The sequence below is a fragment of the Danio rerio genome, chromosome 16 (genome assembly GCF_049306965.1).
Source record: "Danio rerio strain Tuebingen ecotype United States chromosome 16, GRCz12tu, whole genome shotgun sequence".
Taxonomy (NCBI): domain Eukaryota; kingdom Metazoa; phylum Chordata; class Actinopteri; order Cypriniformes; family Danionidae; genus Danio; species Danio rerio.
This window is the reverse complement of record NC_133191.1, coordinates 15,069,762-15,085,638: the sequence shown is the minus strand read 5'-3', so window position 1 is coordinate 15,085,638 and position 15,877 is coordinate 15,069,762. Positions and strand designations below refer to the sequence as shown.

At 42.6% G+C, this 15,877-nt stretch overlaps 1 protein-coding gene across 22 annotated transcripts in view; it reads right to left on the bottom strand.

The window, feature by feature from the left end:
• Nucleotides 1-15,877, bottom strand: part of col14a1a (collagen, type XIV, alpha 1a) — a 344,010-nt gene that overhangs the window by 309,006 nt on the left and 19,127 nt on the right. The gene's annotated exons all lie outside the window — the stretch shown is intronic.

The following is a 15,877-nucleotide window of genomic DNA, read 5'->3' as shown; positions in this document are numbered from 1 at the left end:
TGTGAGAGTGTATGAGTGTTTTCCAGTACTAGGTTGAGGCTGGAAGGGCATTCACTGCGGTTCATTCCGCTGTGACAACCCCTGATAAAATAAAGGGACTAAGCCAAAGGAAAATAAATGAATGAATTCCAAAATGTGTCAAAGAACAGACTACAAAAATTATACATACAAAGTTAAAGAAAAGTTTGTGTCTATGTATTCAGATATTTGTAAATTAAATTAATTATAATAAAAAAAATTTGTTTTTAAGGAAAAAAGTAAAGAAAGCCAGTTAAAATATGAACAAAACAGTAAATAAAGAAATCTATCTATCTATCTATCTATCTATCTATCTATCTATCTATCTATCTATCTATCTATATATCTATCTATCTATCTATCTATCTATCTATCTATCTATCTATCTATCTATATATCTATCTATCTATCTATCTATTTATCAATCATTCAATCAATCAATCAATCAATCAATCAATCAATCAATCAATCAATCAATCAATCTATCTATCTATCTATCTATCTATCTATCTATCTATCTATCTATCTATCTATCTATCTATCTATCTATCTATCTATCTATCTATCTATCTATCTATCTATCTATCTATCTATCTATCTATCTATCTATCTACCACAGTCACAGTCCTATGTAAGTCTTACTTGGAGTTTTTATCTTGGATCTAGTCCAAATACCTAATAATTCAAGAAGAAGAAATCAAGAAGCATTCTCTAGATGAGCAAAAATAATGTCTTGTTTTCAGAAATGTTATGTTTCCTTTTCTGAGAAATAGATTTTTGAAAACAAGATACTATTTTTTAGCTTGTCTAGAAAGTGCTTCCTGATTTTAGAATTTATTTGATATTTAGACTAGAAACAAGACAATAACTCAGTAAGGAAAGTGCTTTATGTAGTCTGTACAGTACATTACTAATTACAGTTTTTCTCAGTGGCCTTGGTGCACAACACTATTTACATTTGCACAACAGGTAATGCATTTCTCAAAACAATTAGTCATTTGTGCACATCCTAGTAGCAGTTACTCATTCCTTCCAACAAATTGCAAATGCTTTTGGACATGCATCAATTGGTTTCATACAACTCTCTGCTGTTTTATAACATTATCATCTGCTTATGTCATGTCAGTCAAAATGCACTAAACTTGTGAAGGCTTAATAGTCATTCCATATAAAACTAATAGTCCTCATTTCATTACTTGAGTCATTACATAGAAAAACGTTGTCAAAATGTGTCAAGCACATTTTATAAAAAAAAAAGAATCTATATATCTTTTTTTCCTGAAAATGTCTTCTAAATTGAACAATTTCCTGAATAATTTACAGAATTATGTATGTTGTAGGTTTAGTTCCAATATGTACAGCAATATTGTTTACAGTTGTGCACAGTAAACAATAAAGGTGTATTCATTCTTTTGCCCAATGCTGTGAATAAATTAGAATTGCAAAGAGCATGAGAGGGGTCTGGATGCAGACTTGGTGCAGTGCAGTCTGAGCTGCATCCAATGCTTTTTAAACACCTAATTCCACCCTAACCCTACCTGTCACTGTGATGACACTCATTCCATTGAGTGCGTTGTGTCTGACATTGCATCGCTGAGTGATGCAATCTCAGCTTGGATCATAAAGGCTGCATCCAGATGCTTTTGAAGAGGATATGCAATAAATATTTGAAATAAACATACAGTATGCAGTGTCTTGCACTCAGATACCTCACTAAATGCAGTGATGTCTAACTTTACTGTAGTTTTCAAATGGCTGTGCAAATAGTACATGGTGCTGTCTTGAACATTTTCAGGAAGTGTCCCCAAAATCTGAGTTTTTTGCATTGGAAAAATGTACAGAGTGAACTGTCATAATGAAAACATGACAAAGCCATTTGACCATCTTGTTTATAAACAATGGTGTCAGGACTTTTCATCTTCATGACACTTTCATTAACATCAATAATTCAAAGAGCTATCTATTTTGAGCAAGTGACACGCTTTCGCAGGTTGTCAACTAGGTTTTAGAGTTTGTACTAATTGTTTTGACAAATGCATAAACTGTTGTGCAAATGTAAATAGTCTTGTGAGAAATTCACCAAAGCCACAGAGAAAAACTGTAATTCACTTCATCCATGTGTCTGTTATCAGTCTGACTATTTAAACAAGATTCATTTTTAAGCTGTACTTTTGTCACTCGCACCATATGTTCTCAATATTTACTTGGTGAAAGTTCTGATGTGGTTGACAATCTGGCCCATACTCTTTGAATAAAGTGAGTATAAGAAGTTTGTTCAAAATACCAAAAAAGAAAAACACAGACTTAAATACTGTATGTGCCCCATGATCTGTCCACCAGACATCTAAAACAACAAACTGATCCAAATTTAAATGCAAAAGCAAACACATGATATTCAAAATAGCCTAATAAATAATCTGTCCAAAACAGCTCTGGTCTGCTTATTCACAGATCAAGCCAGAGGAGGAATAGTACTGGCCCAGCAAGTTGTGATGCCAAGTTATCACCCAAATACAATCTGTGGGTGGAAGCTTTATGGCCAGTGCACAGCAAACAACTTCATGAAGTTTGTTTGCAGTATTGACAGTGACAAATGGTCCGTTCTAAAAGGGTCCTGGCAGCAAACTCATCTTTCTTGCTTCATGACATGTCTGCCTGGTGACAAAGTATGGGATTATGACTTTAAAGAACTGTTTGCTTTATATATATATATATATATATATATATATATATATATATATATATATATATATATATATATATATATATATATATATTATATGTATGTATGTGTTCTATATTATATGTATGTATGTATATATATACAATTGTTTTTTCTTTACATTTTTTTTTTAACTAAGATGAAAAACCTTAAAAGGATTCTTCTTCAAACAAAAATGTAAAAATGTTATACAATTATTAAACCACATTTGTGAGTCTATATATAAAGTGAACATAAACAATGAATCAACGTCTTGGAAAAATATATTTTACAAAAAAAAAGTTTTTTTTTACAGTTTTTTAAACCTCGATGTGATTCCTGTGATCCATGTTCCAGTTGTGAGTGTTCAGTTGGTAAATGAATATGCATTTTAATAATTCCTGCGATCCTGTGCCTTTGTGGGACAGCAAGATGTGAAAATGTATTAGAGAATGAATGGTCTGCTGTAAAGCAATTATCTGTACTTCATATGCTTACTGTATAAAGTTTGCAGTTCCCCCTTGCACTGAATGATAGCTAATCATATATCTCTATGCCGAATAAAAGTCTTTGTGAAAATGATTTAATACAACAGAAAAATTTTATGCAACAGATTAAAAAAATGTTAAATGAATCATAGTAATATAATATGAAGTATAAGTAAACTATTCATCTGCTGCATTCATCCAAAATAGTTTTGTTAGCTTAAGCCAGCATTCAAGTATTTTTAAACAACAATGAAGCAATCCCCATGTTGGAGCAAACATTTAACCAATGTAGCTGGGTCAAAACAGCCTGGAGCGAAGTCTGTCATTTTTTGACACAGCACTCAGATGCCAAAATTATCCACATCGGATTGTTTTTAACCCAGCATTTCATTTATAGTCCTTTTTGTTCATCTGAGAAGGGATGCATCAATTAACTAATTTTAATATTACCTTAATATTAAGTTTTAATTCATCACAAATAATAAAACGTATGGCCTTTCAACACTGTGTTTCGTTGCAATAACAATTTCTGTTGCCTTTACAATTTATGAAATGAAAGGAGATAAGTGTGCAAAAAACATGCAGGTTACTCTTTGTTTTTTTTTCCAAAAGGATATATGTACAGTATGTACTATATAATACAGTAACTAGCTAATATTTATTTTCAGATATGTGGAGAAACAGAAACAGATATTGTTTCTTTTTGTTTGTTTTCACTTTATTTTGAAAAAAAAGGCAGATGTACCATTGAAGTGGCAAAACAAGTTGTTTCTTTTTTATTCATTACTTTGGTCCAAAAATCTGTACTTTGGTGAACAAAATGAAAATACAGAACACTGCTGTAATATGGTTGATCAAAAGATCCTTTCAGCCTTTGCTTTGCTTTCTTTATGTAGCTTGTATCTAATCTCAAATATACAAAGACGTTTGTTTATTATGTACTATTTTTTTTTTCAATGTTTAAGTATTACTTATGTTTAAGTCAAATGCCTTTGTTGCACTTTTCTTTAATTCTAAATAGAGAAATTTACTTTTTCTTGTTTTATTATAACTTTGTGCTGCATTATTTGGTTACTGAGAAGACAAAGTGTTTTCATTTGATTTCATAAACGAATAGGTTTGTAAAATTACTGTGTGTGAATCAGTCATGCCTGAGCTGCGGCTTTCTGGTATCATGGCACCTCAGAGTGATGAAGAAGCCTGGCCCCGCAATTCAGATCCCTGACCAATGATCCTGATTAAAAACCTCATGGCTTGTGAAGAGATCAATGGAAGGGGAGTGGAAGTTGCTTATTCAGCAGCAGAGGGAGCGTGATTGGGGTTAGACTCGGAGCAGAGGGAGTCAGAAGTGGAGAACCACAGTTTGCTGATGACTTTGCACATCACGCTTCATAGAAAAGTAAAAGGAGATTGCAGCAGACGGCAAACTGTCACCGGGCTCTACAACAACATCAAAGCGCTCCAAATCTCATTTGTTTAAACGAGACCAAAGGACAGGATTGCTTTGTCGCATTTGAACGTTTCCCTTCCCGCTTTGATTTTTAAAAAGGAGCGGTCCAAAGGCCTTTTGAAGAAAAATATTTTGGTGAGGCCTCTAAAAATAGATGCAAAATCAATTCAGGTTTCTTTTCTTATGTAAACTTATTCTGTTTTAATATAGCTACTCAATCAAACTGAAAAAAATGAGGTGTGTTTATTTTGTTTGTGTTCAGGGAAAACATTCACCTTCTAAGTCCAGAAATTATTGTAAAGTGAAATACTGAAGATGCCATGAGCCTGAATATATAGTGCTTAGGGCTGGGTGATAAAATTAGTATTGATATTTGTTGACAAAACCCCATTGTCAATATTGATAAAAGAAACTATTCGGTATGTAGTTTTGGTATAAAGCACTATAGTTTTATTAAATGTGGCTGCTGAGCACACGCCTTGGAAACAATGTCAACAAGCTCAGGGTGTCAGTTTGTCATTTTCAATGGAAGTGCAAATGGGAGAGATGTGCATATAAGAGTGACGCTCTTATGGAAGCGACACTCACATGTTGTGTAAGCGGTGCACATAAACCGCTCACATTTTCCAGCCACACCTAGTTAAAAAGCATCTGAACTCTTTCAAATATCCAATCTGCTTCACACTTTGTATGGAATATACACATTTCAGTAATGGCAGACTAATTATTCAGACAAACACAAAGCACCCAAAAACTGCAGCGGTTTTTACTTTTCTACATGAACTTGCATCGGAGTGATGACTCATCTGTTTGTCATCCGCTGAGAAAAGGATGAAAATGTTGATAGTCACCTAGTTAAAAGAGACACCAGGGTAGTGCGAGCGAACAGTCCATAGTAAATGGTTAAGGAATCCATGCACAAGAGCTTGTCACCTCAGATCAAAATAACAACACGTTAAAATGAGTGCCTTGGCTAGCAGCAGTGATAAGATTGTAAATAAAAAGGGATGTAAGGATGTTGCCAGAGTGGCTTTTTGGTTTCTTTTCATGTGCATCTCAGCCACTAGCTCCCCATCGTAAAGATTTTGTAGCATAGAGGGTAATGTAGCCATTCACCTTTACAATATGTAATGTTGCATTATGTATTTGAATAATGATGGCTGGTTCCTTTACTTGAAAGCTCAGATTCGATTAATTAATAATTTGTGTTGGTGACAGATTTTGAGGTTTACTGTATCATTATTATTCACACCATAAAGTTTCTTTGTTCAGCATTTAGGCTTTACCATTGCACACACTTTGTAACATTACTTATCAAGTTTAAGATTTTTTTAACACATGTTTACTTTATTATAAAGAGATGAGAAATTTTGTTTACATATTTTTGTTTTTGACTGCACTGTAAAACCCAACAGTCAACTTTATCAAATGAAATGAGTGTAGTTACCTTAAAATTTACTGAAAGTTAATTCTACTCATTTAAAGAGTTTTGAACTCAGTGTAAAAGGTAATGAGTTAATTAAATACCTCATTCCTTAAACTTAAATGGAGTTCACAGTAGAAGTCTGCACCCAACCCACCCCCTGGGAACAGGTGTGGCGGGTAGAAAACGGTAGAAAACGCTGATCTCTAGGTCACAGTACTCCTATAGGTTAGTTTTTGAACTAAAAATGGTTTGTTGAAATCGGTTTCCTCAAATGGTTTGAGTTACCTTTAACTTTTTGGGCTTTACAGTGTATTAAAACTATTTGACTTAGTAATGTTAATAAAATAAAACAAAGTGGTTAAATAAAAATAAAAATCCTAATACACCTAAATGTACTGTTAAAAAATATTCAATAATTAATGATATCAAATTATATGAAACATGATTTTTTTATATATATTGCCCAGCCTAATTGTGCTTATGTGTGAGTTGTGAATCTGTTCTGATATCATTAGTGTTTCCTGTATGGTGAGATGTCAAATTAGTGAGTGAGTAATGTGTTATTAAATTTGATTTGTTCATTCATTCTGGTTAATCTAAATAATTTCCTAAAAGGCCTTACAGATGCATAATTTGAACTGGTCCTCAGTGAATCAGATTTTCTGTTTATGAACCAAAAAATGTTCTTTTGTGATGTAACTTGTGGAAATGCTTACATCATAAAGCTTTATCTATAGAGGTGACTTTATCAGTTACTTTTAACAACCTCAACATATGTTCATCTCAAACACATTCACTAATCTTTCGTTCTGAAAAGTAATTTGTAGTCATTTGCTTCATTTTGGGAGTCAGTGACCTGCTTGCCATTTGGTTCAGGGCCTTACTAAAGAATTCCAATGTTGTTGTTTAGAGATTTGGACCTTCAGACAGCCAAAATCAGATACCATAAAAAAATTCAGCTTGATTTGATGCTAACCTCTGTCAAACCTCGAATTAAATACCACAGCTAGACATTTCACATCTCAATCACAAAAGAATCGCATTGACCCGCAAACTATCAGCTGTCCTTATTCAGCCCTACTCCATCACTTTAATACCTCAATACCTCCAAACAAAGCCAGGACAGAACATTTGTGCATCTCAAAGCAATGCTGCTTTGGTTCGTTTCTGAATGATAAATCATTTGAGTCAATGATTCAACGATCTTCTTATAAAGACAGTCCTTTGTTTTGTTTATAATTGAATCGATTACTTTTGTATAAATCATTGAATAAATTAAGTGAATCTCTTATTAAGGCAGGGGCTTGCTGCCACCTACTGGCAGTTGTTTTTATTCATGACAATACTAAACCAACCAAAGCTGCCAGCACAATACAAACCGCAATGCAAAAAAAAAGGTTTCCTCTTGTTTCATCTTGTCAAATATTGAAAAATTTCTAAATCAAGAATGTCTCCGAAAACTGTGTCTGAAACTGTGTCCGAAATCATCTACTACTCGAGTTGGCACTACCTTTGATTTTACTACATGGCTGTTAGCAAAGTAGATTCTTGGAACTCAGACGTACTTCCGCCATTTGTCATTATCATGTGACCTAACCGCATCAGTTGCTTCGATTCACTCCCATTCATGAATTCTCTCTCATAGCATCACAGGGTTTCTTGCCAGAAGTACTGTAGTAGGTCATCCAGGTATTCCTCGCATACTGTTTTTTGAATTTGTACATACTACCTTGCTTGCAACCTGTTTTTAGCCAAAATAATCTACCAATGGGGTAAGCAAAACAATCTTTCCCCACTGAGAGATTATTTGTTTGTCTTAATGTAGGAATTTGTAGATATTTAGACTAGAAATAAAACGAAAACTTTAAGTAAGAAAAGCATTTACTGCAGTGCATATTCATCAACCTCCTCTGCCAACTCTTTCCAGGATTGGTCCCTCCTGTTTAAGTCACGGAATGTACATGAAGACTGATCAAAGCACCAGATAATTATTATGCGTGATAATAAACATTTCCTCCATTTTGATGTTCCGCTATTCTTTGGTGTTCCAAGAATGTGATTGGCCAGCATCTGCACTAATACTGTACATTTGCATAAAGCAATCTGATTGGTTGATGCCTGATTTGGCCCTTGAAAAGTTCAACAGCAGACCAGTGCAACTCAAAGGACTCACAATTCAGTTTGGCAATGGTTAACGTCACTCCATTCCATATATAAGCAAGATATCGCATGAGTATGCATCAATACCACCACTACTTTTGTACAGTGCTCCCAGGAAAATTGTCCTTCAACTGCACTAATCAAGACTAAAGCCAATGTGTGGATGCTGGACTTTAGCACTGTGTACAGGTCTAGTAACGAGCAAACAAAGAAAAAACAATACACAGTGGCATAACATTTTATAGGTAAAAATTAAGTTTTTTTTTTACATTTTTGTAATTTACGAACGTTTGTGCTAAACAGGTAACGTTACTGATAATAATAAAATCTCTGACTGCACTGACCATAAGGCAAAGTAGCATCAACTTGCACTAAATACCAGGCTTATTCTAGTTTTGTAAAATAAAATGAGCAAACAATGTAAATGTAATATGACAACAAGATGTTGCGGTGCTAGAATCTCGTATTATTGTTGTTGGCTAAGTGAACGAGTCGTTCACAAACAAATTGCTCCCTCCATTAGAATGAGAAGTGAAAGCAAGAGACATGGATTAGTTTCAGGACATGGATTAGATCAAATTAAACAGACAGGGAGGATAATACATTTCTATGCACACATACATGCTTTTTGTCAGGAATGCCCATGCGGTCACTCATCTATAGATATAGTAAAGTTATGTAAAATTATAATTTTTGTAATTTAAAAAAAAATATTTGCACACTGACTAGCGGGAAAACTCCCGATCATAGCTCTGGATGGACAGTCCACCACTGTACCTTGGTCCCACATTAATTTAAATGGAGCGCTACCCTGTACTAAAATGGCTGCTCTATTGACACATTCCTTCTAACAGACAACAATAGCGTAGGCAACACATAATGTAAATATCTATGACTCCACTTTAAGTCAATGAGAAATATTAATGCAGACGCTCTTTGTGAATGGATGAACCGTCTGAATAACAATATTACTCTCTTCTATAGGGTTGCTTTTCTGACTGGAACTCATTTCACAACTGATAAACTTTACAGTTACTTTGTCTTAAAAATTAGCAATTGTTATTTTGTCATTTCGTTGTGAATCTGCTTTAAAACTCTGTATTTTATTAAGCTTAATGTAAAATAGGTCACGTAAAAGCTTCTATTTAAGTAGTGTTTTTTTTTCTTTTAATGCAGTCATTGATTCATTTGTCAATCAAAAAAAATTATTTGTGACTCTGAACCACAAAACCGGTGACCATTTTTTTTTACTGAGATTTAAACATCTGAAAGCAGAATAAATAAGTTTTCCATTGGTGTATGGTTAGGGCATCATTTAGAAGAGATTTAAGGACTGAAAACAATCTAAATATAGAGAAAATCATCGTTTTTTAAAGGGAACCTATGGTGAAAAATCTACTTTTCAAGCTATTTGGACAGACATATGTGTATATATAGTGTATAGACCATCATATTGGGGTGATACAAACACACCCAGTCCTTTATTTTTCAATTTAACAACATAAAAACGGTGGACCAATTAGAACGGTTTTCAGACCGACCGCAACTTTACGTAGGAGTGCGGTCCCCTCGCCCACCAAATTGATTGACAGCTGCGCGCATTAACATGTTCCGGTAGTCACGTGTATATGTCAACAAGACCAGGCAGACATACGCAAAGCAACCGGTAATAAAAGGTCTGTTCTGTTCGCTAGGATCAGCAATCATCATCAAATGTGATTAAGAGTAAGTTTCACATGTTTAAAGTGTTTTAAAAAGTGTGCAAGTGCACGTGTGTAATTACAGCGATTTACTTCAGCTTTACTTCTTCAGCACAGCCGCGTGTAAGAACAATTATAAAAGAAGACGCTTCAACCCCGGTTTGTGGAAGTTAAATCAGGTTTATTTTGTACATTAGCATAACAGATATCCACACAGTACTGGAGGTTAGCCTGTATCCTGTCATATTTGAGAGCAAAAACAGTGCTAAGCTAAGCGCGCTCTGTCTGTCTGCCTGCCTGCCTGTGTTTGTGTGTGTGTGTCAGCTGCGGTGTGCGTGTGTGCGCGCACGTGAACTTTGTAACGATATTGTGTGTGACTCATCAATGCAACTTCACAATACTGATTAGTAAAGATTAGTTCCCCTTCGGGGGGAACTTCAGCACTATAAGTGGATTTGATTGTAAAATCCACGCATTGGGAGGTTCGGTTCAGAAGCTACTCGTCTGAAAGAGTATTGAACGGGCCAATTAAGAATGAATTGGCAGCGCAAGCCTGCGCAGGTGAGCGGCATAAGCAATCAACTGAGTATATAAGCTCACCTGGCGCCAGCAGACGCTATCCTTTTCGCTTCAGAGACTTTCTGATAGAGTCGATGAGGGTTCCTCCTGCTGTGACCAGCGATTCTGAGCGAACGAGAGCATTCTCCCGGTCCAGAGTGTGTACACGCAGTGGCAGACGGTCGAGCTGGGTTTCTCCCTTGCCTGGCGTTCTTTGGGTCCGGTCCTCCAGAGCGGTGCGTATAAAGTTGCAAACTTCACAGAAAGAGCAACACAGTCGTGCAGCACGTCCTTATCAGGACGGCGCTCCGACTGTGCGTTTCTGGATGCGGTGGTTTCCTGTCCTCGGATGATGGGCGCGGGCACTGCGTTGCATGTCTGGGGGTCCAGCATGTTAATGCGCTGCTCGCGGGCAGTTCATGTCGTCATTGCGATGCCATGACTGTTGCGCAAGATCGCGGTTAGCCTTTGCAAAAGGGTGAACCACCCCAGTTGTCCCCTGCTCTGCAGCGGGCACTCGGGCAGATCTGAGGGTTTCAGCGAGAGATAATCCGTCGCCCACGGGCCCGCGGACCTCCCGCTCCTCTAAGCGCTCTATCCAAGCTTCGGGCGGGGGAAGCGATCCGTCTAACAGATGGTAGCCCTTACGCCCGATGACACCGGAGACCAGATGTCCACCGCGGCATCGGAGGGTGGGCTTTCATTGTCCGATGATGATCCAGACCCGCTCGCCCCCTTCGGGCTGGTGAGCGCTGTCACTACGGATCCTGAAACGGACATGTTAGCCGTGCTTTCCCGGGCTGCTTCGGCCGTGGGTTGGAGATGGTTTATCCCCCAGCTCCGCGGCCGGACCGACTAGAGGGGCGTTCCCTTCTTCCCGGAGGTGCACAGTAGGCTCACGCGGTCTTGTTAAGCACTTTTTTCTGCTCGTGCTGCGTGTTCCTCCACCCTAACCACTCTTGACGGTGAAACAGCCAGGGGGTATGTGGCGATTCCTCAGGTTGAGTGCGCGATGGCGGTAAATCCGCGCGGCGCCTCTTCTTGGCGGGGTCCGCCTCGTCTCCCATCCAAAGCCTGTAAGTTATCTACCTCCCTCGGAGCTAGAGCTTACATAGCTGCGGGCCAGGCTGCTTCCGCCTTGCATGCGATAGCCACCTACCAGCGCTACCAAGCGCAGGCGCTGGCCGAGCAGCACGAGGGTGGGTCCAACCCAGGCTTACGAGCTTCGCACCGCCGCCGACTTAGCTCTTCGGACTACTGAGTCCGCTGCGTGTGCGTTGGGGAGGACGATGTCCACATTAGTGGTCCAGGAGCGCCACCCCTGGCTGATATGCGCAAAGTCGACAAAGTCCGCTTTCTTGACTTCCCCATATCCCCAGCCAGGTTCGGCGACACTGTCTGTGAATTCACCCAGGAATTCAAGGCGGTGAGACAGCAGTTGGTGGGTGATGTCTTATCGGCGGTCCGTAGCCCGCTCCGCCCGCCGTGCCATTCATACCTGCTCCTCGCCGAAGGCGCCTGCCTACGAGAGCTGCTCCGCCCCCGCACACGCCTCCGGCGAAGCGAGCGCGTCGGGCACCTCGGAAGCAGGCAGCCCCCCTGCCCAGAACGCCGCTAAGTCCGGCAACGGACCGCGAAGCGCCCCTGGGACAGGCCATCTGGAGAAAAGGGAACTTGCTCTTTCCCCGCTGGAGGGCGGGGCCCCATTTCCAACGGCACTTTTTACTGCCATGAAAACATTATGAAAGGGCACTTTTCACTTCCCCAGATGTGACAGCCCGAAATCTGCCAGTCTGGGACGCTATGCTTTCTAGCTTGCAGATTCGGTGCGTTTCGCCAGTGGCTCACGAGCGCTGGGAGGACGGTCTCCTTTCTCCCACCCCTCGAGCCTCCCCTCCGGAGCTCGGGTTTGGAGTGAGAGCAAATATCTCACCTCCAGCTTTTCCGTGGGACCCGCGAGCTTCCCGGATCAGCACACCCACTCCGCGCTGCCCCACTGCTGGTACGTCAGCGATTGTAGCGATGAGTCCATTAGCGAGAGCTCTGCCTGCCTGGTTAGCTCTTCGCGGTGGCTCATACGCACAATCAGACTCGGCTATGCGATTCAGTTCGCGAAACGGCCCCCCAAGTCACGGGTGTGTATTCACCAGGGTCAGCCCCCTGTCCGCCCCTGTCTTGCGAGAGGAGATTGCTGTCCTCCTGGCGAAGGATGCAATCGAGCCGCTCCCTCCAGCCGAGATGGAGAGCGGGTTTTACAGCCCACGCTTCATCGTGCCCAAAAAGAGCGGTGGGTCACGGCCAATCCTAGATCTGCGCGTTTTGAACCGCTGCCTGCACAAGCTGCCGTTCAGAATGCTCACGCAGAAGCGCATCCTCCGGTGCGTTCGTCCTCTGGGTTGGTCTGCAGCATTAGACCTGATGGACGCGTATTTCCATGTCTCCACTCTTCCTCGCCACCGACAGTTTCTGCGGTTTGCGTTTGAAGGTCGAGCTTGGCAATACAAAGCCCTCCCCTTCGGGCTCTCTCTGTCTCCGCGGGTCCTCACCAAGCCCGCGGAGGGTGCCTCAGCGCCCCTTCGGCTCGCGGGCATCTGCATACTCAATTTCTTTACGACTGGCTGATTTTGCCCTCTCTCGGAGCAGTTGATTATGCACAGAGACAAAGTGCTCTGGCACTTCCACCTGTGGGGGTTTCAGGTCAACCGAGAAAAGAGCAAACTCGCCCCCGTGCAGAGGATCTCTTCTCTCAGGCTGGAGCTGGACTCGGTCACCATGGCAGCGCGCCTCTCCGGAGAGCGCGCTCAGCTGATGCTGTACTGTCTGAGAGAGCTCGACAGTAAAATAGTGGTCCCACTGAAACTATTTCAGAGGCTCCTGGGGCATATGGCATCCGCAGCCGCTTCATGCCGCTCGGATTATTCTATATGAGACCACTTCAGCACTGGCTTCACGATCGAGTCCCCAGACGCGCATGGCACGCGCGCGCACACCGAGTCTCTGTTACTGCGCTGTGTCGCCGCGCCCTCAGCCCTTGGAGCGACCCCTCGTTCCTACAGGCCTGGGTGTCTCTAGAACAGGCGTCCAGTCTTGTTGTCGTTTCAGCAGACACTTCCAACACGGGCTGGGGGGCTGTGCGTTGCGGGCATGCGGCTGCGGACCTGTGGAAAGGTACCCAGTTGCATTGGCATATCGCCTGGAGCTGTTGGCAGTGTTCCTCGCTCTCCACCGTTTTTTTCCGGTGCTGGAGCGGCAACACGTGCTGGTCAGGACGGACAGTACGGCGGCGGTGGCGTATATCAGCCGTATAGGGGGTATGCGCTCTCGCCGCATGTCTCAGCTCGCCCGCCGTCTGCTCCTCTGGAGTCATCCGCGGCTGAAATCGCTGCACGCCATTCATATTCAGGCAAGCTCAACCGTGCAGCCGATGCGCTCTCACGGCAGCCTTGCGTCCTGGAGAATGGAGACTCCACCCCGAGTCTGTTCAGCTGATATGGGCGCGATTCGGGGAAGCCCAGATCGATCTGTTGCTTCCCCCGAGATCGCTCATTGCCAGTTGTTCTTTTCCTGACCGAGTGCTCTCGGCACGGATGCACTGGCTTACAGCTGGCCTCGGGGCACGCGCAAATACGCGTTTCCCCCAGTGAGCCTGCTCGCGCAGTTACTGTGCAAGGTCAGGGAGGACGAGAAACAGGTTGCTGGTTGCGCCCCTCTGGCTCAACCGGACCTGGATGTCAGAGCTCTCCCTCGCGATAGCCCTCCCCTGGCAGTCCCTTCGAGAGAGCACCTACTCTCTCAGGGACAGGGCACCACCTGGCACCCTCGCCGATCTTTGAAGAGATTTTTAGACGCGAGGAAGACTTAGGTAACCTCCGATTGCGATGGCTAATACCGTCACTCGGGCTAGAGCCCCCTCCCCGAGCGCGCCTATGCCCTAACGTGGAGTCTATTCACTGAATGGTGTGTCTCTCGCTGAGAAGACCCCCGTAATTTGCCAGATCAGCGTTGTGCTTTCTTTACGCCGAGAGAAGTTGGAGAGCAGGCTGTCGCCCTCCACACTCAAGGTTACATGGCTGCCATCTCCGCTCTCATAACGCGGTGGCTGGCAGCACCGTGGGAACGCATAACCTCATCATCCGGTTCCTCAGGGGCGTTAAGCGAATTAATCCACCCCGCCCCCTCTCATGCCCTCTTAGGATCTCGCCCTCGCTACTCAAGCCGCGTCAGATCCCTTCGATCCTCGACTCAGTATCTTTCTGTCCCTGAAGACAGCTCTGCTGGTCGCGTTGATATCGATTAGAGGGTCGGGGACCCGGAGGCATTTTTCGGTCAGTGACTCGTGCCTGTAATTGGGCTGGCTTCTCTCACGTCCTGAGACCCCGCCCGCGATATGTGCCCAAGGTTCCTACCACTCCGTTTAATACGAGGTAGTGAGCCTGCAAGCGCTGCCCTCGGAGGAGGCAGACCCAGCCCTTCTTATTGTCCAGTTCGCGTTTTGCGTATTATCCGGACCGCACTCAGAGTTTAGATCATCTGAGCAGCTCTTCGTCTGTTATAGCGGTCGGCAGCAGGGAAGTGCCGTACCGAAATAAGTTCCCACTAGATTGTGGATGCCTTCTTTCACTATCAGAGCCGTGAGCCGCGTCCCCCGAGAGCGCGTGCGCACTCCACTCGGAGCTTCGCATCCTCTCGAGCGCGCGCACGCGGCGCCCCTCTAACAGACATCTGTAGAGCTGCGGGCTGGGTGACACCCAACACATTTGCAAGGTTTTACAATCTGCGAGTGGAGCCGGTTTCCTCAAGGGTATTAGGTAACCCTTGGTGATTGAGGAAACAATTCGGTAGGGTGTTGAAACACGCTTGCTGCGCCATTTTCCCTAACACGGAGATACGTGCGCCTTTTTATCTGTCAGTAAAGTTCCCCGTCAGGTGAGCCCTGCAGATTCCTCCGTGGCCCCCAGCACTGACTCAGCGGAGGAGTCACTTGCTGGCCCACTACGCTGTAGGTCTGCCCGCTGGTCAGCCCGCGTTTTGGGTAAAGGTGCCTGCTATGCGTGATCCCCACTAGGCGATCCCATATGCTTATTCCGCCACGGTTAAGTCCCCCCCCTGGGCGGACCCGTGTCTTCCCTCCCCGCTAACCACTCTTTTGCTATGCGTACTCCCCCTTTTTAGGGCTAGTCCATATGTAAATTCTGCCATCTATCCCCCCTTGGGTAACGGATGGCCTCCACAGCGTCCTCCCTATCGGGATTGCACGCTTCCCAACGTACTGTCGTATTTTCCTAGAATTATCTAGATGCTCACGACTTCCCAAAAAATATATATAAATCCGTAAAACTTCTGTTGAAGTAGGATAAATTAGGGCCAGGGACACGT